This window comes from Beta vulgaris, chromosome 3 (genome assembly GCF_026745355.1).
Source record: "Beta vulgaris subsp. vulgaris cultivar EL10 chromosome 3, EL10.2, whole genome shotgun sequence".
Classification (NCBI taxonomy): domain Eukaryota; kingdom Viridiplantae; phylum Streptophyta; class Magnoliopsida; order Caryophyllales; family Amaranthaceae; genus Beta; species Beta vulgaris.
Window position 1 is genome coordinate 24,984,991 of NC_079204.1, and position 27,628 is coordinate 25,012,618.

At 36.7% G+C, this 27,628-nt stretch overlaps 3 long non-coding RNA genes across 4 annotated transcripts; 2 read left to right on the forward strand and 1 right to left on the reverse strand.

Annotated features, from left to right (window-relative positions):
- Nucleotides 1-4,939: 4,939 nt before the first annotated feature.
- LOC109136397 (uncharacterized) lies at nucleotides 4,940-9,936 on the reverse strand. Of its 2 annotated transcripts, XR_002041327.3 has the most exons (3): nucleotides 8,493-9,875; nucleotides 5,728-5,926; nucleotides 4,940-5,272 (listed from the first exon to the last, which is right to left on the reverse strand). It is a non-coding gene; the product is annotated as an uncharacterized LOC109136397 (long non-coding RNA). The 2 variants fall into 2 exon arrangements; XR_007272646.2 differs by lacking the exon at nucleotides 4,940-5,272 and having other exon boundaries at nucleotides 5,500-5,926; nucleotides 8,493-9,936.
- A 5,587-nt stretch (nucleotides 9,937-15,523) lies between these two features.
- On the forward strand, nucleotides 15,524-17,843 carry LOC104906796 (uncharacterized). The gene is made up of 3 exons (XR_791944.4): nucleotides 15,524-16,006; nucleotides 16,799-16,866; nucleotides 17,664-17,843. It is a non-coding gene; the product is annotated as an uncharacterized LOC104906796 (long non-coding RNA).
- A 3,578-nt stretch (nucleotides 17,844-21,421) lies between these two features.
- On the forward strand, nucleotides 21,422-24,823 carry LOC104906795 (uncharacterized). Its single transcript, XR_008968782.1, has 3 exons — nucleotides 21,422-23,019; nucleotides 23,813-23,880; nucleotides 24,675-24,823. It is a non-coding gene; the product is annotated as an uncharacterized LOC104906795 (long non-coding RNA).
- The last annotated feature ends 2,805 nt before the right edge of the window (nucleotides 24,824-27,628 follow it).

The window sequence follows — 27,628 nt, forward strand, 5'->3', positions numbered from 1 at the left end:
AACTTCATATTCAATGTTCCTCATAGGATGTACCTAGGAACCGCTCTATTTGTGTTCCTTATATGAACTCTTTTAGGAACTTCACTTGTGGGAAGACCTTCATGATGTGATATATTCAACCTTTGATGACTTGTTTCATGTTAATGTAATATGCATATCTCAAACACACATGTTAGTTAGATAATCATCATTTGTTTACAATCATCAAAATAGTACATGACTCAACAAAGTTTAAAATGGTATATGCATCAAATACGTCATTCAAAAATTAAATGGACAAAATATTTATACCTTATAAAAAAAGATGACATACATAACGTGCACATGAAAAGTCTGAACATTCACTACCTTTGATACTTTTTAATTCAGTTAAACCAACTCATTATTTTTGTTCTTTCTGTTCAATATTCATTCACATAAAATTAATGTTAACAATCACTCACAACCTTTTTATTTTTTTACATTAGCGAATTAATATATCAAAATTCATCTAACTGTTGAATTTTTCACATTTAAGTTTAATCAATAAAGTACGAATGAAGTATCTAATAGAATAACAAATTTTGAAATAAACGCACGCATCGCGTGCATATGAAGGCTAGTATATATATAAGTTAAACTAATACAAAAATGTCATCATAAACTGAATCTTGTCTTAGTCATTAAAATTGTTGAGACGCCAACACGCTTGTTATGTAATATTTTAAAACAAAAAACCCTTTGTAGAACTAAAATGTTTTAGTAGCATTATCGTTGTATCATTTGACATGTTATGTTACTAATTATCGTCAATGAGATTAATTAAGGTTAAGATATCCCACTAATAACGTATCTAGTATTAAAAAAAGTCTTTAAGCAAAATAAATTGCATGAACCATAATTGTAGACCATCGAAAACCAATAATGCCTTACAAACTCTAATTTCAGTTGTAAGCCCTAATACCTTTATTTTGAAATCCTAATATATACGAATGTCCAATCGTAAAACTTTCAATTTCAATACTTTTAACACCAATTATCTTTAATGTATAAATCATAGTCAAGAGAAAAAAAATTGTGTGAAACTTTAATCTTTAATCTTCAATTATAGAAGAACTTTGAGAGAAGTGTGATCTTGTGGGCTCCACTAATAGTAATTAGTAAAGTACGAAGTCTGTTAAATAATCCTAATAATAAGTAAATGTACAACAGATGAAAATAGTCGAGTCTTCGTTTTCATATTCAAAACCAATTAGGAATCCACCGTTTCGATTTGAAATCAATTATTTGATTCTAATTCCAATTCCAGCTCCAATTCTCAGTTTTTTGGAACTGGAATAGGTTGGGATTTTGGATTAGATAAGATCAACATTGAGTCATAACTGTGCTTATGAGATATGTAGGTATGATATTATCCAACTTTTACAATATACTTTGTTGTAATTCTATTTTCACGACTTAAGTGGGTTTTATTTGATTTTTTAAGGGAAATATTATAAATATTGTGACAGTCGCTAACTTATGAACATTGCTCCTCTTTTGATTGATTGTTTGGTCCATTCACATAATTTTGTGACTTTGTATATTTTGAATCGGTTCGTAGTTTTGTCTATTATTTGTGTATGGATGGTGTTACATATTGCTGGACTCATAAATATACTGCTATCCACAATAGGTTCTTCAACTAGAGACTTGTGAAACAATGCCTTGATCAAAAGATCCCGTACTTGAGTTTCGTTCCCGAACCTGCAAAAAGGGACCCACCTTGGAGGTTTGGGTTGTATTTCCCCCTCCAAAGCTTAAGTCGGGTATCAAGAGTAGTAAGGGAAACTTTTCGAGAGAGAAAGTAGAGAGAGAGAGAGAACTATGACAGAGTAACAGTACACTGCTCCGAAAAACGTATCTTTCTCCTTATTTCAAGGACTATTTATAGTGTTTGGGATAATTGATGTGCCTTTGAGGTCACCCTAATTTAGGGGCACATGATTGGCTAAGCAATGAAAACATGACACGTGGCAGACAATTATTAGAGGGTACACATCATCCAACCATATGCAGGTGCCTTTTTGGGGCTATGGGCCTAAGTACAAGCAAAGTCAGAAAGGTGGACTGGTACTTCTCCAAATTGAGATTTGTACTTCAGCAATCTCCTTTTGGCTCTGTACTTTCATCAGTAGGCAAGGGACACGTTGTCGATCCATATGAATCCACATGTTCTACTGAGAGCCGTCGATCTTTAGGCTACAACATTTACCCTTAAAAGAGGTTTTTTACCATTTAGGCGCCAAGACGGTTAAAATTCTCTTTTAACTTAAGAGAATTGCCCTGCTTTTTCAAAAATAATAAAGGCGCCATTTTTCCTGTCTCAACCGGTCAACATGCAATGAGTTTTTGAGTGCAACGATTATTTTTACCGGAAAGGGAGGTCATTTTTACCTCCCTATAAATATGATCTTTTGTCCTTTGTAAGATTATTTCACACCTTGAGAGAATTCTTCTAGAGAGAGAGAGACTCTGCCTTTTTTATGAATTTCTAGAGAGAGAGTGTGGTCGTCTAAAATTTGGTACCTTCAATAATCGTCCGAGTAACTCAACAGGTATCCCTCTTTTTCTTCTTTTGTTCTCAATTCTTTACTTTTCCTTTTAAAAAAGATGGACTCCTCTTCTTTGTCGAATGACCCCGGATGCTTAAGAGTTGGTCTTAACACTAGAACGGATAGCCTTCCCTCTTCGGCATATTCTAGAGTTGGGCTTATTCTGGCCGGTCATGCATTTTATTTTTATGGACATGGACGTCAAAGTCAGACGACCCAGTATTTACCTGTGCAGGGTAATTTGGCGCGCGTCAAGAAAACTGCTCGTCTAAGACGCGTAGTAAACCTCCCAGCCTCCAATTCCGAGATGGAGGTGTCAACCGGCAAAGTCCCCGAGGACGGGAGCGTGAAATCCAAATTACCCGACCGACACATGAAACCCCTTCGCCAGGAAGCGTCCAGGAGGAAAGACCTATGGAGGTAACTTTTGAGGCCATCCCGTCTGGAAAAAACATGGAGGCAGAAGAGGCCAAGGAAGTAGAAAGTGAATCTGGTCCGTCCAATGATTCGGACGACCCCTCCACGACTTCTTCTAAGATTATACGACGTCTAGGTCCTCTTTCTAACCCTAGGTTTATTTTGGCCAATAACGGTTGGCTAGGACGGGTAGGTACTGACCTTAGACACTTCTCCTCGTCCATTCCTATGCCAGCGTATTCTTTTGTCTTGCCGGGTAGAGAGGATACCATTGTTAGTGCTTTGTCTGGCCATTTTGCCGTTTATCGGCTGGCTTTGGATGCGAGGCTGAGATTTCCCCTTCACTCTTTCATCAGCCGTCTTTTAAATTATTAGAACATCGGCCACAACCAATTATCCCCTAACTCCTGGCAAAACATCGTGACCTTTTTGGCCGTTTGCAAATTAAAGGGCGTCACTCCTTCTTTGTTGGCCTTTACCCAGATACATTTTATATCTAAGGTTCCTAAGACAGTAGAAGGAGCCTAGTTAAGTGTCTGCAACAGTCACGGTTTTCTGACATCTTGGGACAAGACTTCCAAGATGCACGCATGGAAGGCGGAATTTCTATTTGTCCAAGCGCCTAACGAGGCAGTGGCCAGGAGATATCGCCACTTTAGCCGAGCGCCTACCAACACCGCGCGAATAATATCTTTTTTAGAGCTGGACAACAATTCTGACGAGGAACTGGTGGAATACTTCATAATATCGGAGCATTCTTCCCCAAATAACTCATCCTTTAAGGGTCCATCCAACTGGATACCTTTTAAGGAAATGTTTTACAACGATAATTTCCTGGTCGCCGCTGGCTTGCGGTCGGCCGAAGATAGAGGTATACCTTTTGTTCCCCAAGTAAAATTCTTTGTCTGAGAACTCAGCACTACTAATGATATGTTTCCTTTTTTACAGGTTCTGCTAAAGTCGTCTTGAAGAAATCTTGGACGGGATACATCAGTATGTCCAAATTTACCAGTTCTCTTTGGAAGGAGTACAACAAGATCGTCTCTGAAAAGAGGACGGATACTCTAGTTAGTTGTTCTTTGCTATTATTGCCTGGCCTGAACCTTCGTCCAGGGGGTATACCAAAGTGTTGCAAAGGACCCCTTTTAGGAGGTAGGCGACCAAGTTGCCGTCCTAACCTTTGGAGTCTGTCAATTTTAGGATGAGACCCTCTTTAAAATGGGAAGTCAGCCAGCAGTCTTCTGACCGGCTTTCTTCTTCAGCTAGCATTTGTCTATGAACTGAAATACTTATTCAGTTTCTAGACGGGGATTGTTCTTAGGCGAAGAGCGGCTAACCGTTTTGTGGCCGACCTTCCGCTCAGGGTAACCTTTGTCTGGAAACTGAAAATATTTATCAGTTTTTGGACGAGCTTCTTTCTTTGATGAGGAGTGGTCAACTGTTTTTTGGCCACTCTCATTCTCTGAGCAACGTTCGTCTGGGAACTGAAATTATTTTTCAGTTTCTGGACAAGTCTCTTTCTTTGGTGGGAAGCGGCCAACTATCCTCTGGCCAACTTCCTCCTTTGGGCACCTTTCTCTTGAAGTTACTTTTCCTAAATTGTGCTTTCCACTTTGTTTTTTATAAAAATGCTTCCACGTCAAAAGCGTTAGCCGAGAAGGCGACTATTAAGAAAAAGCTGGCCACTTCGGGTGACGTATCTCCACACAAAAAATCCAAAGGCTTTATAGCCAAGAAGAAGGCCGAGCGCCCCTCTCTTCCAAAGGCTGAGAAGCCTTCAAAACCTAAGGATGGGAAAGCCATTGTTCCCTCAAAACCTGAGGATGGGAAAGCCATTGTTCCTTTTGTAGGGGATGGTGCCCAGACGCCTTCTTCTGTCGCGCCTGCTATACAGCCGAACGCAATTGTGCTTCTGGACAACCCTGCTGTAACAGCCCGCACTTCCGAGCTGCTAGCTAATTACACTTAACATTTATAAATCTCAATTAACACTTAATAACCTCGAATTTACATTCACTCGCAGCGGAAATATAATCTATAAAACGATCCTGGACCTGTGGGTTATGGGCCCACAACAATATCACAAAATAGAAATACAATTACATGAATTGATCAATCAAATCTCCGATATAATACATTAAAACACTGTGACATTTCTTTCCTATAACACCATATAATCTCCACCATAGATCATCTGAGAAGCATCTCTTATAATACCATGATCCTTAAACCACACCAGAGCTGGATTCCACATTCCCTGAAAAATTCATTAGCATTGAACGCTGCCCCCACCAGGACAGGTTCCAAGAACAAAATCAGCAAAACTGAGTACACATTGTCCAACCATAAATTCTTTTTATTTTTATTTTTGGTGGCTTAAAACACATTCGAGTTGCTGAGTGTGATTTTATAGAGAATAAATGTGTCATAAAGAAATTACCTTCACATGTGAACTTTTATATCTCATGGATCAATGTACTTAAAACAAAATCACAGAAAAAAATATATCTTTTCATCAAAGATTCCGCATAACCAATATATTTATATTTCCCAAACATTTTATACTTGCTCAAAATACAAAGATATTCCTCGATAGATACCAAGGATTCAAATGTAACATGTCAAAGAATATACTGAGTAACTTTTCAAAAGCTTTCCATAAATTATCTGGCTATATCAGCATCATTATCAAACATAACTCAAATTTTTCTCAATACTTTAGTATCAAAATATTTACTTAGGGAAGGAACACGAATGGAGAGGGGTAAACCATGTCTCCAGACTTTTGAGGGACGTCTCTCCACCTTTCTTATATTCTGCTTGCAAGACTTTTATGTCATGACCCTACATAACGGAGCAATACCCGCTCCAAACACATAATAAGCAAACCTGCTCCACAAATGTTGTTCGTCACTGCTTTTGCAGCTACTTCCCTTCTAAAACAAAACATAACCGCAATACTCAATTATTAATTTCATAAACTCATATTTTTCGAAACTCATATACATGAATCTGAAAATTCATATAACAAATATTCATATCTTATATTAGGATAACAAATCCATGTTCATATTTTGGAAACATACTTTGGAAATGATGGATATTTGACTTAGAAATCATATGCCAATCCTTTACACAATTATAAATTACTTAGTATTATTCAAAATCTGAAATCTCGAATTATCTTCATCTCCTTAACATCATTTGACAGATTTTGATAGTAAATGTTTTTCACAATTGGAACGGATAAAGTAGTCAAAATGTAACATATGTTTCTCAAAGATTTACAAGGTGGTGAACTATTGCCGAAACCACACACTACGCACGTATAACCTATAGTTTCTAACTTTATAGATCATAATATTCCCTCTAACTCCTTTTGGCAATTTCCCCTTCTTTTAGTCCCTTATCCTTGGACTTCCATCTTTAACTTCTAGCATCTCACTATAGCCTCCAAGAATTCTCAAGATATGAATGTTCCTTGAAGGATTACTTATCCCCAATACATGAACTCAACATTGCTAGAATGATACTTGTATGTCCAACTTATCATATTTATATCTAAGATTTCCCACGACCATATTATATTATAATAAATCATCTACGTTTATTATTGTAAGTCAGGATATCTCACTCCATATTTCTATGTCGTAAACAAATATTTCATGACTCAACTATTCATCCAAATATTTACAATTACGAATACTTGAACCCATTATCTTAATCAATCTTAATTATATAACTCATAACCCTACAACCCCAAATATTTAAACTTGATGTTCATATTATTCTTAACACTCTATTATTTCAATATCAATACACATCATTAACTCCTAAACTCTGTATTACACTAGATTTACCTTTCCCCTAACTTTCATTTACATAATCTTACTAGAAAATTATACCTTTAAACTTTCTTACTTAATCCAATTCCGGATATGACCTTTCATAACTTAAATACTATAAGTTACACTTCTCTATGTCATATTCTTTTGAACCACCACCCATATCTTGATCCTTTATTTCTCTAATATGACCTTCACATTTCAGATCTTACTTCTCAATATTTAATATTTCGTCTCAAATACTTATTTTGGTTATAACATCTCTTGGACTCACAAACCTACTGTAACCACTCTATTAACCCTTAGATTAATGTTGAACTTCCAAAATTCACTTCCAAATAATTATCCTTAGATATCTAACTTGACTTCTATACATAACATTTTATACTCTTCCCACCTTCTCATTTCCTATTCTTACTTCTCCAATTAGAAAATAAGACTCCTAAGCTCATTTGCACTCCTCATTGATACCCATAATAGAAGTTTTCCAAACTCAGTTATCACCTTCCCTCGACTTAGACAACATAATTCAAATTTAGTGTCTAATACTTCCCAAAACCATCACTCCAGCCCTTATATCACTATTATAGAACTCATTTATTTAACTATATGTTCCAACGTTGAGTGCTTCTCATTCCCTATATATATACTTTCCAATATATATACTTTAATAGGCGTCTGATCTTTAAGAATCATATAATTTTTATATCGACAACTGACCCATTAATTGACGTTGGCACTCCAAAACTCACACAATCACCCAACTCCACTTTTCAAATAATAACTAACATTCTCAAACATAATTCTGCGATCTACTAATTTGTCCCACAACTACTTTGACATAACTTTCCAATATTACAAAACCCAAATTCCTCAAATAGTCCTTGTTGCTATCCTTCTATGACATAATGTAACCTTTTTAATCTGAACTTATTCTCCTTATAATAATACTTCATACTATACTCGTTCATAGTTTACTACATGTATATTTTCGTACTCAAATAATAGTCCTCCAAAACTCATGTTATAGCGTACTCCGAAATTACAACTACAACTCCGAACCCATATCTTCCAACCTCTAATGCATGTATTTCAAAATGGGTAATCAAACATCATAATTGATTTCTTAAAAATTCATACACGAAACTTGAACAAGAATTAATGTTACCAAGATGTGATACCGAGGTTCTCAACAACTTATAGGTATCATATAAAGTTTATACATTTATAACCATATATAAACGAACTCTTTTCTGAAATCATAATTGAGCTTCATAACCTTATCCATTTCCCTAATGTATAACTCACTGACCTCATAGAATTAAACTTATAACTATTGAAAATATAGTGAAACACTCATTTAGAACCAAATGTCTATGCCTTATTCGTATTACAAAACATGGTTCATCAAACAAATTTATACTATTGAGTCTCGAAACAACAAAACTTATAGCCAATAAAACTTACTATGCGATTTAGTTCTGCATTTGTCTTAAAACTCATAAACATGTATTTCACAAACCATATAGTACACAAATTACATCTTTAATACAACATAAGTTTAACTTATGAAAACATATCAAGATCAACTTATATAGTTTATATGATCAATCGAAATGTCAATAATATATTTGGAAAGTGAAAGACATGTGTGTACCTCTTTCATTCTCCAATAACGCTCAATTCCATAAAAATCTTCAAGAGTCCAACATCTCTAAATTCGTGACCAATCTCCAATAATCACCTCACAACAACAATAACAACAATTTACATTCTTTCCAACTATAATTCAAATAAATGAATTGACTTGCTTATCATTTCTAAACACTTCCATGAACTAACTACAACTCATCATATACCAATTATTCCACTAATCCAATTTATAACAACACTCTCTAACTTTAATTAACCTTATTCTGATTTTAAAGAATATTATCAAACAACATAGTTTATAAAATCAGATTTTATAACTTAACTTAAAAATATCAATACAAATTATAAACCTCAATCCAACCCATTGAATAAAGATAAAAGATTCAATCTTTGAGTTCAACAAACTATTTTCTCAACTATTTTGGAAATCAATACCAAGTTCAACTAGATTTGTGAAAATCATTAACTATTAGTAGCATACAAATTAGATTGAAATTGATTAAATAAGGATCACATTTTAAACCCAAAATTTATACCTTCATCTAACAATTGGGTTTTATGAATTAAAGAGAGAGAAAGATTGAAAGAGTACCTAACATCAACACAACAACAACATCACCCATGACGCTGCAGCGACGACAATGAAAGTGCGAAAGAAAATGGCAGCAACAACACCAAAGTTATAAAGGTCATAACTCATAGCTCCGAACTCCGAATCGAGTGATTTTTGTGCCAAGATTCATTATCTCGAAGAGATCTACAAATTTGATGAAGAAACAAGGAGCAAATTTGGATTGCATGTTGGAGAAAATCTCAAAAATAGATTGACGAAAACAGAGGAGAGAGAAGTGAAGGTAGCAACACCAAACTTGCAACAGGCATAACTTATAGTACACAAGTCGGAATTGAGTGATTTTTGAGCCTAAATTGAATATCTCGAAGAGATCTACAACTTTCATTTAGCATATATTTCTAAAATCCAACTGCATGCTGTCTATTTTGAGCAAATAATTCGGCAGCAACTTTAGGACCAAGAAAATTAGAGGAGAGAGATTGAAATAGAAGGAGGTGGATAAAATAGAGGAGTGGGGTTTAATTCTCTAGATTTCTAGAAGGAGATTAGATCAACAAGTATTTTTTTTTTAGATTGATAGAACCTAGTTGATTTATGAAGAATTGACACATCAAAAATATGACCTTGGTTGGCTGCATCACAAAATGACACAAAGAGGAAAAGAAGTAAAAAGCTTCTCTTGAACAGCCACGAAGAGAGAGAATGAAGATCTCTTTAAAATATAATAATTTCTTTTCTTTTACTTAAAACTAAACTCAAATACCCTCATTTTCCTAAAACCCACAATGAGATAATAGAATTTAAAATAATAATTCTCAAGTAGATTCCCATTGATATTAAAACTTAATAACTAATAAACATAATTAACGTTAACTAAAACATGATCAAAATATGGGCAATTACACCTGCCACGGCCGAGGCAGGATTTGATCAGTCGAACGCGACTAAGGAAAGTTTGGCCTTTAGTGGCCATGTTGGGTGGTGTCCCAGATGCCCCCTACATATAGATCTGCTTCGTTGTCTTCTGGTGAGTCCTACTACTCCAACATAGGTAAGACACTGCGTGTTGGCGAGCGTCCGATGAGTCCGTCCAACAGACTAGCAGTGGTCATTACCGTTAGGAATGCTAACGAATCTCCTCTTTCAGATAAAGGCAAAGGAGCGGCTGAAGCAGTTCCTCAGGCTTCACATGTACTTTCAGACGACGAATCCTCGGCCGCTATTTCTAGGATGACTTTGGTCGACCGTGAGAAGCTCAAGTAGGAGCTCTTCAAGTGCTTTCCTAAGCCTTATATCAAAGGCTTGAGAGGTGCTTCTTCTGGGCATGTAGGTACATGTCCCAGCTTGCTGCGGAGGTAATCAAATCATTTCCCTATCGTTCTTCTTTTGTACTTGTAGAATAATTTGTTTTTTCATAGTCGTCTCACTTATTGGTTTTATCCTCTTCTCTTCAGCTCTTCGCTCACAGTATATTTACAGAAGACTTGGCAAGGCTGCTCAGAAAGGAAAACAAAGAGCTCGTCTGTCAGGCTACAACGGTCGGGGACAAGGACATACATGATATAGAGAGGTCGGAAATTCTGCATCGTCAATATAGGGAAGCCTGGGAAAAGCACTCGGCCGAGATGGAGGCGACCATTAAGAACTATCTCCTCCGCATCAACAGTCTCTTCGTTGAGAAGGACGAGCTGAAGCTGACTCTAAAGGCTGAGTGAAATACAGCTCTCTTAGCCGGCATCTAACTTAGAAAGGAGAATTGCATTCTAAGAGCTCAGAACCATCGGCTAAAAGAGAAGGCAGCTCAGGCATTCAACCACGCCAAGGAGGCTCTAAACGAGGTCATCGACACCTCCAATACTTGGGTTATGAAGGCCTTCAAAATGATGGCTTAATCGAATGACGTTCCTCGCTATGAACGTCGTCTCAACTTCCAAGAGAGTCTTCACAAGGCCATGGTGGCCGGTGAGGAGCCTTCCGTCTTTAAAGAGTAGTCTGATGACGATGAAGAGGAGGAGATGGCCGATGAAGAGACTCAGGTCGATGACGCTAGCATCCCTCCTGCATAGAGCTCATAGCCTAGGCTCCATTCTGTTGTAACTTGGTCGGAGGCCCTTTTGTACTTCGTATATTTCTTTTTTCTGTCTTCAAGGTTGTAATCCTTTTTGACAAACCAATATATATCAGAACTTTTTCTCCAATCTTGTCTCTGTTTGCAATCTTATTTTTGTTTGCTAAGTACCAAAATGCCTCGTCTAATTCTGAATAAAAGCAATTCGTCTAATATTGTTGCCACTGATGGACGAATTGAATCCGTAATTTACTCCAACTCTTGCTCAATTTCTTAAGTGCTGAAGTTACTCGTCCTTGGATATAGAAGTGTTCCACTTAGACAAGGCTTCTGCTGGTTATTCAGCCCATTGATTTCTGGACGATAACTTTTTTATAATTCTACAACTGTTGATGTTGTTCGTCTGAGAATTGATAGAATAATCAGCATATGGTTTTGCCTATGTGCTTTTTAAGCCAATTATCAAGCCGTCTAGGGTCCAAAATAATGTAATGACCATTACCTTGGACGGATTCAATCTTAGTCGAAGCCTTGAATCACTATGCCTTGGCCCCCCTCCCCCTTCTTGGACGAAGTGTATTCTATGAATCCTCTTTGTTCCAAGAAGGAAAACATCCATGACTAATAGTGATTTATGAGGGATAAAAACATTCAGGGGAACGGTAGCCTGACCTTCTTTCTTTATTTTTGCATTTGTAATAACTTGTTCCTTTACTAAGGTGGTTATTACCTGGATGGCCTTATGACTGAAAGTATGATCTTTTTACTAAGGTTTCTTAATTCCGGCCGTCTTCTTTTAGGAGCTTGATATTACTCTTTCTAGAGCTTATCAATTGAATGCCATTTGTCATGTGGCAAACCTTATAGATCTGTGATATGTTTGGCCGGTCTCCTTGTAGAAGCACTGTGTGTCAAGGAAGTCTTCCTTGTTTTACTGATATTGTGGACGTTTTTGTTTTTATTTACTTTGTTGCTTAGTTAGAATTACTTATTGTAGACCACTGTTCTGGCCGGTGGTAAGATGCCCCTAAGTAAATAGAGTTAAGTAACAAGTAAAGAAACAAATATAGAGCGAAACTAGAATTGTATTATATGAATTTTGCTTGGTTGATTGCCAAAGTACATGTATACATATCTACTCTTTCACTGTTGTGCCGCAACACTTTTGTTAAGATCTAACAAAACTTTCTTAATGAACTCAAACGTGGTACTTTTTCAAGGTATCTGAGTTCCAACTTCAAGGAATAGGACGACCATCCATGGCTTGAAGACGAAAGGTACCACTTCGAACTTCTTGGATGATTCAATAAGGTCCTTCAAAATTTAGTGTTAGTTTGCCCAACTCTTTGGCTCTGCCGATAGCTTCCATCTTCTTTAGGACCAAGTGCCCTAATTTGAGTGGTCGTCTGATGTCTCTCTTGTTAAAGTCTCAAGCCATTCGGAGTTTATATAGCTGCATTCTTAACAATGCATTGCCCATGATCTCTAGTACCTGATCCAAAGTAGTGCCCAGGGCAGCCCAGTTGGCCTCTTCTGAGTATAACATGAATCTCTGAGTAGGTTCCTCTATCTCAATAGGCAAGACGGCTTTAGAACCATATACAAGCATGAACGGGGTTTCTCCAGTTGAATTCTTGGTCGTTGTCCTAATGGACCATAATACCAACTATAATTCTTCCACCCATAAGCCTTTAGCATTGTCCAATTCATTTTTGATAACATTTGACAAGATTTTGTTGAATGCTTCCACCTGCCCATTTGCCTGCGGATGAGCTACAGCCGCAAAGTGAGCCTTGATTTCTCCCTCAGCCAACCAGTCTTTGAGTTTTGGAATCTCAAATTGTGGTCCATTGTCGAAGATGACGGACTAAGCATACCAAATCTTGCTACGATGTTTTTCCAAATGAAGCCTTTGGCATCATTGGTAGTGATTCCCCGCATTGCTTCTGCTTCAACCCCCTTAGTGAAGTAGTCCACAGCTACAATCACGACGAATTTTTTCTGGCCGACCGCTATGGGAAATGGTACCAGAATGTCCATGCCCCATTTGGCAAAAGGAAGCGGGAATAAGATTGGAGTAGATAGTTGGACGACTTCTGGTGGATGTTACCATGCTTATGACAGCTATCACATTTTTTGGCATAGACAAGAGCGTCCTCCTTTAAGGTGGGCTAGTATTACCCAGTCCTCAGACCTTTTTCCCCCAATGCTCTTCCCCCTACGTGAGAAGCACATGCTCCCTCATGAAGCTCCCTTAACACCTCTAATCCATCTTCTTTAGTAATGCACTTGAGAAGAGGACGGTTGAATGCCTTCTTGTATAGGGTTCCATCTAGACTTGTCCTTGGCTGAGGAACATGACCTGCTCTTGATCAATGCTTTTCTTTGATTTTACTTCCCAGAATACTGTTCTTGGAGCATCTCCCTCGGCCAAACTAGCAAACCTTGAGAGAGCATCAGCCTGGTGATTTTCTGATCTCGGCACTTGGTCGAGAACAAATCGTTTCAAGGGTTCAACCTCTTCTTTGATCAAGCGCCTATATTTGCTCATTGATGCTTCTTTACATTCAAATTCCCACTAACTTGGCTGACGACTAGCAGAGAATCTAACTTAGCTTCAATCTCTGATGCCCTAGCCGCTTTGCACATTTTTATACCAGCTAAAAGTGCTTTATACTGTGCTTCACTATTGGATGCTTGAAATTCAAATCTGAGTGCATATTCAAACTTATCTTCTTCTAGAGATTGGCAAATTATTCCTGCCCCACATCCATTAGTTGTAGAAGAGCCCTTACCATAAGCGTCCAGTGCTTCTTTCCCTAAGCTGGATCTTTTATAGGTTCTACAGCTTGCCGGGTAAGCTCTACTATGAAGTCGGCCAAAGTTTGCCCTTTGATCGCCTTTCTGGGTTCAAACGTCAAGTCAAACATGTTCATTTCTACCGCCCATTTGAGCATTCACCCTGAGGCATCCATCTTTTGCAAAACTTGTTTTAAAGGTTGGTCAGTATATACTAGTATACTGTGGGCCAAAAAGTATGACCTCAACTTTCTGCTGGCCATGAGGAGTGCCAAGCCGAATTTCTCCACCAACGAATATCGGCATTCTGCATCCTTGAGCACATGGCTCACAAAATAAACGGGAACTTGTACTGATTCTCTTCCAGCCAACAGAATCGCACTCACAACTTGAGGCGAGACGAACAAGTACAACAATTTTTCCCCCTCCGCTGGACTGACCAACTGAGGTAGTTGACGGAGGTGCTCTTTTACTTGCTGTAGCGCTTTCTCAGCTTCCTATGTCCATTCAAACTTTGCTTTTTTCTTAATGGTCGAAAAGAAATGATGACATCTATCCTCAAATTTAGACAAGAATCGTCCTAGTTAGGCTGCTAAGCACCCTGTTAGACGCTGAACTTCGTTGATCTTGGACGGGGATGTCATGTTTAGAATTGCCTGAATTTTCTCAAGATTGGTCTCTTCCCTCTCTGGTCGACCAAAAACCCTAAGAAATTTCCAACTACCACCCCGAAGACACATTTCTAAGGATTAAACTTCAATTTATATTTTCGAAGAGTCTCAAAAGTCTCTCAAAGATCGCCAATGTGACTTTGCTTCTCTCGGCTTTTAACATCATATCATCAATGTAGGCCTCCATATTACACCCCATCTATGGCTGAAAAACAATATTGATTAGCCGCTGGAAGGTAGCCGGTGCATTACGGAGGTCGAATGGCATCCTCAACCAACCATAGAGTCCTTTCTCCGTGATGAATGATGTTTTATCTTGGTCTTCTGGCCACATTGGGATTTGATGGAATCCAGAGTAAGCATCCATAAAACTCAGCGTGGCCGGCCGTGGAATCTACTAACCGATCTATTTTCGGCACGGGGAAGCTGTCCTTAGGACATGCTTTATTAAGATCGGTGTAGTCCACACACATCCTCCATGTGCCATTGGGTTAAGGAACCATGACAACATTAGCTATCTAGTTTGGATAACAGGTCTCTCGAATGAATTTTGACTTTCATAATTTATGCACTTCTTGTTAACGGCCTGATTCCTGGCTGGACCAAGGTGCCTATTCTTCTAATAAACCAGTTTTTGACATGCATCTATATTCAGTTTATGAACAGCTACTTCATGATCAATTCCCGACATTTTCTCAACATTGTATGCAAAAACATCTTCGAATTCCTTCAACAATCCAACTAGCTCGTCCTTTAATCTTGGATTTAGAATAAACCCAACCTTCAGTGTCCTTTTCGGATGTTTATTGTAACACCCCACAATTTTTGTACCTATTTATATGCTTATTATTTGTATATTAAATATTTTATGAAAGTAAATTAAATTATTTATTTTATGAAAATATTAATTTTTCTCACTTTGGCTTTAGTTCAGGAGTGGTCAACTAAGTTTTATATTTCTAAAAGGGGTTATAATATAAGTAGACACCTCTAGGTTTAGATGGTAAAAGGAAAACAAATAGAAAAGAGAGAAAAAAAAGGAAAAAGGAGCTTAAAACCAAAAAGAAAGAAAAAGAAAAAGAAAAAAAAAAGAACAAAGGCTTTACGGGATTGTAATTACCAGCCAAAACAAAACAAAACAAAGGTTTCTTTCTTTTGGTTCACTTCATCTTCTACCCTATTCATTCTTCTCCTATTTCTTGATTCAATACCCTAAATTCACAAACTTTGTTGAACGTTTATCACACATCAATCTTCTTCCTCTACCTTCAACAATACTTGATTTTGTGGGTATTTAAAGAGTGAAAATTTGGGTTTCAAATTGGACGTTTTTGGGGCGAAAATCGGATTAAAAAAAGTAGTGATTTTCGGGTCTTTTTCTTGAGTAATTTCATCTCTCTATTCAAGTAAGTTCTAATCCTAAGTTTAATTTTTAGTTTTGTTAAAGTTTCGAAGTTTGGGTATATTATTAAATTAGGGTTCATGACAAAATCGAATTGGGGGAAATTCCTACTATGTGAAATTTGTATAATTGGTTTATATTTCATGTTTAATTCGACTTAGTTAATGTATTTTCGAGTTGGGTTTGCAAAATTATTGTTTCTAAAGTATATTCTAAAATTTGTGATATGTGGGATTGTTGTTAATTGCCTAGTTAGAAATATAAGCCATTAATACAGTTGTTGAGCAGAAAATTAGGAAGGTTGTTGGTGTAATCGTTTTAATTGTTGTTGTGGTTGCAATTGTTGTTGTGTTTTGCTCGCTGTTGTTATTTGGGCGAATTTTATCATTGATACATTAAGTTTTAGGCCTTGGTTCCTTCATGAAAGTTGTAGAGCTCGAAAAGCTAATGAATTTAGACACAAGAATTACATGATTTGGAGTTGTATACTAGAAGTTATGCTTGCTGAAAGTTCATGCTGTTTCGGTGGTCTTGTATGCGGGTAGTACAGTATGCGTGTAAGGGTAGGTAACGGAGGTTAATAACAGTGATAAAATATTCTATAAATTATTAGTGGCGTATTATTGCTGTAACATATAAAAGTAGTAGTGATCGAATTATGATAGTGGTTTGATAATTGCTTATTAAGTATATTGTTTATATGATGGTATAAGTAGTTTTGTCTTGGATTCAGTTGAGTCAACTCTAGGTATATGATAAGTGACTTATACTATATATATAAATTATTGTATTGTAGATCACGGGTTTGTAGAGGAACCCTTTTGACTTGTAATTGAGATTGGTTGATAGTGGTTTGCTAATAAGGTAAGATTTCATACTAAGCTTGTACAGATTATTACATAAAGTATTTCATATTGATTTGTGATTTATATGGAGTTTGGAATCGTTTTTAGGATGCTATTTATGGAGCATTTAAATTGTTTTGACGATGTTTATATCAAAATAATTTATGAGATTATTTAAGATACTATTAAAAGGAGGAAGTTCCTCATGAGACAAGTTTGAGTTTGTTAAAAGGAGGAAGTTCCTCGTGAGACGAGTTTGAGATTATTAAAAGGAGGAAGTTCCTCTATGTTACCAAGTTGAGATTTTGAAAGGAGGAAGTTCCTCACCCTTACGAGGGTTTATAGAGTTTTATTGTGGGGTTGCCGGTAAGCGGTATTCTCCGAGTTTGGAAGTATATATGTTGAGTTAACAGTGTCTCAACAATATATTTTAGTAGTTGGGAGTATGTTGATCAATACTCTTGCCATTTGTCTTCCTTCTTGGTACGTTATCAAGTTAGAGGTATGCATACTAGGGACTTTGGTGTTTACCTTCTCTAGTGAGCCTAGCTAGCTCATTGGATTTTTATTACTTCCTACTCACAGATTTCAAAGGAGTTATATTTGAAAGTTTTACAAAATGTTTTAGAAAGAAAGTAAAGTGGATTTGAATTATTGAAGATTGTCTATTATATTCAAGTTAGAATGTTGTACAGGTGAAATGATTTTGTGGAATACTATGTATGTATTCCACCTGCACATTGGATAGTTCAAGTTGTTATTGGTATGAAATCTTGCTCAGCCTTTTGGCTGATATTACATGTCTTCAATGTGCAGGGCTTGATGGTGACTAGCTTATATTGGGGTAAGAGTGTTGATTTCACCTAGATGTAGATCTATTAAAGTTAAGACTTCCGCTGCAATAGTTTAGAATTATCGTTTGTTATAGGAGTGTATTAATTAATTACATTTCCTTTTAGTTGTAATAGTTAATAATTAATTTATGTATTAGTAGTAGTACCTTTCGCCTTGCTGTTATTAAATATTTAATAACTGCGGCATAACAACTCTTGAATTGTCTATGCTTTGTACTCTAATATGTTTTCTAAAGAAAGTGGAAATTCAGGGTTGTTACAGTTGGTATCAGAGCTAACGGTTCGAGCTTTTGGCTAGAGTCTACATTTAGTTGAGCTTAGAGTGGTCTATAGGATTAACCACCAATTTCGTGCAAAGGTGTAGGGCTTTAGGTTAGCCCTAGAGGTTAACCTTGAGTTGTTGTCTAGGACTGAGACCTAGAGTTATGACCATCGATTGAGAACCTATCGGGATCTTCAAATTCCTTTGATTATATTGAAACTATATTTTAGGAGAAAGTACCTCGATCTACTTACGTGGATTGTTCATCACCATTAAGACCATCAGCGGTCGGGGTGCGTGTTAATGATGAAGAATAATGTACGAAAGTTTTAACCATTGTTTCAATTGGAAGTTGGATCCATCCCTACCTCGAGGTAGATTTTTGTGACTTAGTAGGTTGTTCTTAGAGTTGTAACATCGATATTGTGACCTTAAGTAAGACTAAATAAATAAAAGTATTAAAATTTGAAAAGCCGAGGTAAGTTTGAGATATGGGAAGTAAGAGATTACATGTAGTTGTTGTATATGGTAGTTGTTATTGATCTTTCTTATGTGGATGTTTGACTTGATATAGTTGATGAGTTTGGTTGAGTTCCATGTTTGACTCCAGTTAAGTTGTGCTTGCTTCCATGTTTGAAATGATTGGTTAGTGAAGTATATCCTTGTTTGGGTTGTGATTTTAAGTTGGTGCCTAGCCGAAAGTTTGTAATAAACTCATGTTTGAGTCGCATAATGCAAAATTTAGTTCCATTTGTGTACAGGAACTCTGAGGTGACATTCCGTCTTGATGTTAATTTCTATTGTCACCTATTTTATTTACGTATCTAGCTCGCCGGTTTTTATGTTCGCATTAGGACGAACTGTTATAGTGGATAGGGATGAGCCTTATTCCATTCAAAGTGACTCTCCTTTTTATTTTTATTTTTGCTCTTGTGTGTCTTGTGGTGTTAGACCCACCCACCTCCCGTACTTTGTCCATCTTTTAGCCTTGAGAATGTTTAAGGATTAACTACTTGATTCTCGGATTACAAACTGATTGAGTTGCGTGATGGCATGCACGAATTGTAGTTGGTGTGAATTGTTAATTGAAAACCTTATAGGAAATGGTTTTATTATGTCTTGGATATGCTAGTCTTGTTGACTAAGTGCTAGGAATTGACCTGTTAGTGTATGATTGTGTGTTGAGGCTATAACAAGAGTTGAAACTCGAGTTATTAGCTCTCTTGGTCATGCATATAGACCTTATTAACGCGAGTTTAAAGTAGTATATGCGAGTCATGAGATGACTATCACTGTAAGTTGTCGTGTTTTGTTGACTTTCATGGAGTATTCGTGGTGAAGTGGATAGCTAAAGTAAAACAGAATTAATCCAAGTGGGTCGATTTCTCGTAGCATACCCGTGACTAGTCAAAGTCAGCTCATAACATGTTAAGGGTCAACCGTAAAGTATTACTGTTTATTTGCCGGTGTCAATGAGTCGGTTTGAAATCATTATAGAACAACTAGTAACTATCATGTACCTAGTAAGGCTATGGAGTGGTGACATATGTAAGGCATAATGTCAACTCGAGTCATGTCGATGGTGGAATACGTAGTTCCCCGTTATGTGATTTGTTTAGTAGTGATCAAGGTCTAATAACACTAAAATGGTTAGCGAGCCTAATGTAGAATGGTTTAACGAAGAAAGTCTCTTCTCATGGAGTTTAATGTTAGGAGTATAAGTTGAAGTAATCTAAGTCTTTGGTTTAAAGTCATTGCAAACTTCTTGATTGGTAGTCACTAACCTTAAATGACAAGCTACAAGCTCCGCAATTCCTTGCACTTGTCTAATGAAATGATTGTAGTTGTGGAGTTATAGTTGTACCATGTTAATTGGTTGAGAATCTTGATATAGCTTGGTTATAACTTATAAAAAGCTCTCCTTTGTGTCTTCCTGGGGAGTTAGACGCCCACTTAAAGTTCGAACAAATCGTCGTTAATGACCTAGAGGCTATTAGGAATGGTTAAATGTGCTCAAACTCAATTTACTTAAGTCTTGTCCGAAGAATGAGACTAAGTTATTATAGTGGTTAAAGTGTGTAATCAATTAATTTGATTTAAGTTTTATGTGAGTAAGGGTTAAGTGTATCATGTGGCAAGTCTATGACTAGTTGTTTGAGTCGAAATTAATGAATTTAATAGAAACTACGGAAGTATACTGGACCATATCTATTTCATGAACCTTGAAAAGTGAGTTAAAGTTAACTCTTGATTGCTATGTTTGGAGTGTTGAGTATCGGTATGCAAGGGTAATACCACTATTATTGTTGATGGAGTCGTTAGTTTATGTGATTTACGTATCCTTGCATGACTTGAACTTTTATTTCGTGAAATTATAGTGTGTGAACGGTTTATGATGTGTTATGAATGTGTGTTAGTTTTGAGACATGGTATAAAAAGGAGTTTTGTATAAAGTAAACTTTAGTTTCATATAAATAGAGCATATCATTTTCTGTAGTATCTTAGTAGCTCGATTTGGCCTTGTTTGGTCAACGAGTAAGTTACCATACCAAAGACTACGTGAGATTGTTCAATTTGTTTCTGTAGCGTGTGAAAGTGGTTTAGAAACGTTTCAATTAAGGTTGTGGATTCATTCTCGAATCTATCTAGAAATGGTTTTTCTACAACGATTTGAGTGAATTTTGGAAAAGTTAAGAACACATTTTTGAAAAAGTTTTGAAAGGGGGCAAGGCTCCCACAGATTGTGAGCCTTGAAGGTCTTTCAATGAAGCTTTCTACCGCTCTTAAATGTGTTTTGAGTGTTACCAAGTAATAGGAGACTTGGTGTCTAGTAAAGAATATTTGAAATCGTGTTATGTGCTTTAAACTTGTCTGAGTTTCGACCCAACTAAAGTGGATAGATAGATGGCCGACCCCATGGTGGAGGTTTCAAGCCTCCACGCCCCCACTGTCATGACTATGAGTCAAACCAATACCAGAGATTTTAAATTCCTCCTTTGTTGTCAGGATTATGTTCAACCCCATTATCAGAGGTTTCAAGCCTCAATACCTCAGTATCGGATATATATGTCTTATTTTCTGGATTGATTGATCCCCGTCAACAAATTGTTTTAAAGCGATAGAGCTTAGCATGTTGTTACTTCGGGTCTAGAAGACTGTTGTGACAATAAGAATGATTAAGCAAAGTTTTTGCAAAACAAGAGTTCTATAAAAAGGTCATTTATTATTGGATTTTTATTAAAGAATCGTTTTGAAAGACAAAAATTTGGTTGTATCCATATTCACGCGTAAGGTTATTTAAGTACTCTTTGGATGTAAATGCTTAGTGTGCTTTGATGTGATTTTCGTGGTGTCATTGATTACGTGATAGTCATAAAATACAAAACATGTTCTATGAATGTTTATGGGTTAAGACTCTACCCAATGTTGATGCGACCATCAAAGTTTTTTGTTTTGCCATTTGTGGTGTACGGTGGTGATTGTGAGTGTTATAATAACTTCAAGTTGAAGTTCTAGTTGTCGACTTGTGAATTGTTTTATCTTTTTTTAGGGCGAGTACGCCCAACCATGTAATGGTGAGTTCATATTGTATGAGTCTTTACTTATATTATTTTTAGAAGAGAAATAATACTCTTGATTCAGATTATTTGTTGCTCCGCGAAAGCGTTGAGTATTGGATTTGGAAATGCTTTTACGTATTGTGATTGTAACAGGTTTAGAACACCTTTTCTCATTTCGAGTTGTCCATTTTACAAAGGAAACTCTGCCGAATTTTCCAGAAAATTCTATGTTATTAGTTAAAGAACTTGTGAACAATAGTGTAGTTATGAATTGAATTTCACACTCTACGACATAGTCCAACGAGTGTGACGGTAGTGGTTTGGTTTAGCTTGACTTAGATTATTTCCCGTCGTGTCTAACTTTATTGGTCTATATGTGATCCTTGAAAGGATAGTTAATTGTGTATGTAATGAATCCATGTTTCTTAGTTACGACATCGTATTAGTAACTCTTCACAAGGTGATAGTTGGAGTTCTAGTTGAGACTCTAGGCCAATAGCTCTGTAAGACCCGTAGGGTTGAGAAATAGATAGTAAACGTTTTGGTCACACCACAATACTAAGGAACTACTCGTAAGAACAAGGATGTCATGTGTTTTATGTATCCCCATCTCTTGTTCATGTTATTGTTAGTTACGAGGGCGTAACACCCTTTTTAAGGGGGGTAGAGTTCATACTGATTCTTGCATGTTATTAGATGGTTTCTATATTAGTAAGTGTTGTTATGTCCATTTGAGTTTATCTATGAATATGTTAAGTGCTAGTTAAGATTTTATACATCAAGTGATAGTAGTTGACTAAAGTACATAGTCAATGAATCGTTTTACAAAAAGAGAATAAGTTTGGTTTTTGAGTGTTATTCTAAGTTTCGGGGTGAAACTTATTTTAAGGGGGATAGATTGTAACACCCCACAATTTTTGTACCTATTTATATGCTTATTATTTGTATATTAAATATTTTATGAAAGTAAATTAAATTATTTATTTTATGAAAATATTAATTTTTCTCACTTTGGCTTTAGTTCAAGAGTGGTCAACTAAGTTTTGTATTTCTAAAAGAGGTTATCATATAAGTATACACCTCTAGGTTTAGATGGTAAAAGGAAAACAAATAGAAAAGAGAGAGAACAAAAAAGGAAAAAGGAGTTTAAAACCAAAAAGAAAGAAAAAGAAAAAAAAAAGAAACAAAGGCTTTACGGGATTGTAATTCCCAGCCAAAACAAAAAAAACAAAGGTTTCTTTCTTTTGGTTCACTTCATCTTCTACCCTATTCATTCTTCTCCTATTTCTTGATTCAATACCCTAAATTCACAAACTTTGTTGAACGTTTATCACATCAATCTTCCTTCCTCTACCTTCAACAATACTTGATTTTGTGGGTATTTTAAAGAGTGAAAATTTGGGTTTCAAATTGGACGTTTTTGGGGGCGAAAATCGGATTAAAAAAAGTAGTGATTTTCGGGTCTTTTTCTTGAGTAATTTCATCTCTCTATTCAAGTAAGTTCTAATCCTAAGTTTAATTTTTAGTTTTGTTAAAGTTTCGAAGTTTGGGTATATTTTAAATTAGGGTTCATGACAAAATCGAATTGGGGGAAATTCCTACTATGTGAAATTTGTATAATTGGTTTATATTTCATGTTTAATTCGACTTAGTTAATGTATTTTCGAGTAGGGTTTGCAAAATTATTGTTTCTAAAGTATATTCTAAAATTTGTGATATGTGGGATTGTTGTTAATTGCCTAGTTCGAAATATAAGCCATTAATACAGTTGTTGAGCAGAAAATTAGGAAGGTTGTTGGTGTAATCGTTTTAATTGTTGTTGTGGTTGCAATTGTTGTTGTGTTTTGCTCGCTGTTGTTATTTGGGCGAATTTTATCATTGATACATTAAGTTTTAGGCCTTGGTTCCTTCATGAAAGTTGTAGAGCTCGAAAAGCTAATGAATTTAGACACAAGAATTACATGATTTGGAGTTGTATACTAGAAGTTATGCTTGCTGCAAGTTCATGATGTTTCGGTGGTCTTGTATGCGGGTAGTACTGTATGCGTGTAAGGGTAGGTAACGGAGGTTAATAACAGTGATAAAATATTCTATAAATTATTAGTGTCGTATTATTGCTTTAACATATAAAAGTAGTAGTGATCGAATTATGATAGTGGTTTGATAATTGCTTATGAAGTATATTGTTTATATGGTGGTATAAGTAGTTTTGTCTTGGGTTCAGTTGAGTCAACTCTAGGTATATGATAAGTGACTTATACTATATATATATAAATTATTGTATTGTAGATCACGGGTTTGTAGAGGAACCCTTTTGACTTGTAATTGAGATTGGTTAATAGTGGTTTGCTAATAAGGTAAGATTTCATACTAAGCTTGTACAGATTATTACATAAAGTATTTCATATTGATTTGTGATTTATATGGAGTTTGGAATCGTTTTTACGATGCTATTTATGGAGCATTTAAATTGTTTTGACGATGTTTATATCAAAATAATTTATGAGATTATTTAAGATACTATTAAAAGGAGGAAGTTCCTCATGAGACAAGTTTGAGTTTGTTAAAAGGAGGAAGTTCCTCGTGAGACGAGTTTGAGATTATTAAAAGGAGGAAGTTCCTCTATGTTACCAAGTTGAGATTTTGAAAGGAGGAAGTTCCTCACCCTTACGAGGGTTTATAGAGTTTATTGTGGGGTTGCCGGTAAGCGGTATTCTCCGAGTTTGGAAGTTATATGTTGTTAAGTACATGTGTCTCAACAATATATTTTAGTAGTTGGGAGTATGTTGATCAATACTCTTGCCATTTGTCTTCCTTCTTGGTACGTTATCAAGTTAGAGGTATGCATACTAGGGACTTTGGTGTTTACTTCTTAGTGAGCCTAGCTAGCTCATTGGATTTTTATTACTTCCTACTCACAGATTTCAAAGGAGTTATATTTGAAAGTTTTACAAAATGTTTAGAAAGAAAGTAAAGTGGATTTGAATTATTGAAGATTGTCTATTATATTCAAGTTAGAATGTTGTACAGTGAAATGATTTTGTGGAATACTATGTATGTATTCCACCTGCACATTGGATAGTTCAAAGTTGTTATTGGTATGAAATCTTGCTCAGCCTTTTGGCTGATATTACATGTCTTCAATGTGCAGGGCTTGATGGTGACTAGCTTATATTGGGGTAAGAGCGTTGATTTCACCTAGATGTAGATCTATTAAAGTTAAGACTTCCGCTGCAATAGTTTAGAATTATGGTTTGTTATAGGAGTGTATTAATTAATTACATTTCCTTTTAGTTGTAATAGTTAATATAATTTATGTATTAGTAGTAGTACCTTTCGCCTTGCTGTTATTAAATATTTAATAACTGCGGCATAACAACTCTTGAATTGTCCATGCTTTGTACTCTAATATGTTTTCTAAAGAAAGTGGAAATTCAGGATTGTTACATTTATCATCCAAACAAATTGCTACAGGTGCTTCTACATGCTTTGGGCGTTCAAGTACAACACCCATAATAGCCATCACTTCTTCTGACGAAGGTGCTTCTTCTGGGCGTCTTTTTCCTTTTCTTGCTCGGCAAGAGGCTGGACGGTTTACTTGTTGGAGGAGCCTGCATCTGAGGTTTTTCAACCACCGACCTCAGAGCGTCACTTCGCCTTTTACAAACTCGACCCCCTTGCCTTATCTTTGGCTGTTCTGACTTTCGTCCTTTCCATGACGAGGGTCTCAAAGTGGTGAGATAACATTCTATAGCCGCCTGTTGATCTTCATATAGAGATCCAATTTTTCCCCCATCACACTCAAACTTCATCACCATGAGATGGGTAACAATTACCGCCTTGATATAGTTCAATGTTGGTTGTCCTAGAATGACATTGTAGGCCGTCAAATCTCTGACAACCAGGAACTTAACAAAAAATGTTCTGGACGCCTCTTTTTCTCCTACATGGACGGGTAAGGTAATTTTTCCCATTGGGTGGATGATTCCTCCCCTCATCCCGATTGTGGGATGATGAACTGGGACTAAGTTGCCTTCGTCGAATTTTAACCTTGACAAACAATCAGCGCTTATGATATATGTTGAACTTCCGGTGTCGATCAGAATCCTTCTTAATCTCAAGTTTGCTATTTTCATCTCTACTACCAATGGATCATCATGAGGAGTTCTCATTTTTTCCCCGATCCAATTCACTGACGACTACTTTAGGGAATGGGTCAGTCTCTACTTGATTGGTGAGCAGGACCTGGCCGAGTTCCCTAAGGTAGTTCTTATGTCCCCTATTTGTCGGTCCTCCAGTAGCAAATCCCCCTTATATAACATGAACCACATCCTCATCGGTACTTTCACTTTCTTTCTTCCCACTTTTGGCGATCGTCTTTCTTCTAAATTTTTCTCCCCCCTTGGGGTAAATACGAATTCATCTTTCCTTTCCGAGCTAAATCCTCCAAAGATCTCTTAAGATGTTTACATTCGTTCATTTCATGGCCACAATCCTTGTGGAAGTGACAATACTTGCTCTTATCCGTATTTCTATAAGGAGTCTTCATCTCGAGATCTCCATAAGAATGGAGTATTGATCTTTGCTGAACTCTATGAAATCTACCGGAGTTTCAGATTCTCTTCTTTTGGTTCGTCTAGACGAAGTTGTCATAGAAGTCAGAGCCCAAGTTTCGCCTTCTTAAGATTGTTCTTCTTCGGTTGAATTGTTTCCTCAACCTTTTTTGCCTCCGGATGTTTTGCTTCCGCACATACTTTAGTTGCATGGATGAATGCTTCAGCCTCCCTGAGGGCTTCATCTAGAGTAGTGATCTTCTTCTTTACCCGATCAAACTTAAAACATGCTGGCCTCAAGCCTCTGATGAAGGCGTCAAAGGCCACCCCAACATTGAGATATTGAATATGCAATGCCTCTAAATTGAATCTTTTGACAAAACTTCTCAAAGCTTCCTTTGGTCCTTGGATGATTTTACTCGAGTGCATGCTTGTTTTCTCTTCTTGCCGATTTGCTACGAAATCACTAGTGAAAAGATGGCTAAGCTTTGTGAAATTGTTCACTTAGGGGGGGGGGGAGATTGTTAAACCATTTTTGAGCCACACTTGTTAGAGTGGCTGGGAAATTCTTACACCATGTGGCATCATCTACCGCCTGAACATACATTTGATGCTTTTATGCGGACAAATGAGCATCGGGATCAGTGGTCCCATCAAAGGGTTCTATCATAGGCAGCTTAACCTTTGGGAAAGGGGGTGCTTCCATGATTCTGGCGGAGAATGGAGTCGGCCAGTTAATCCTGACAGCACTCGACACTCCCTCAATGGGTTTGTGCTCCCGACGATATTTCCCTCAGTAATGGGTTAGAAGAGGTGTTTGCGAGGCGTGGTTGCCTATACACTATAGGTTGCAATACAATCTTCTCTTGTCTTTGCTGAACAACAGAGGGTCCCAGACTTCTTCCCTCGGTCTTGGACGACAGCCTCAACGGAGGATCCCTTAGAAAGGGGTGGATCCTGAGGCTGCACGCTGTAGAGCTGCAGCCTTCTTTGCTTCCAGATACTTTCGAGCATCCGTTTCCATTCTATGACCACTTGCATGAATATTGTCTTGTGTTCGAACCACCAACTTCCAGTCCATCTTCCTTCGCTGCTCACTAATCTCCGGCTGCTTTCCTTTGCTGAGCCTCTTAGATAATTCCTGACGAGGAGGCCTATTGGGTCCTAGACAACCCTCCTGGCTTTAGAGGATTGACAACAGCTAGATCTGGATTTACGTGAAAATATTATAATCATAGTGAAAGGTTGAAATTGAGTGATTCGTTTAGTTTTTGTGTCTTATAAATGTAGGCTTTTGAGTTTTTGGAGGTGTCGAAAATATCATGAATAATATTGAGATGGGTGACTCGTTAATATCCAACCATATAATAAAAACCAATAATTCTTAATCCACGATATAATAAAAGAGTCTTCTTTTCAGTTACATCTACCAGGAGCATAAATAACTTGATAAGAAATAACTTGAATGTAAGCCATGGCATAACGTCAGTTATCAGATAGAAACTCTCTTCTTGATGGAAATTGAAGTAGAAACTAAAACAAATATTGAAGA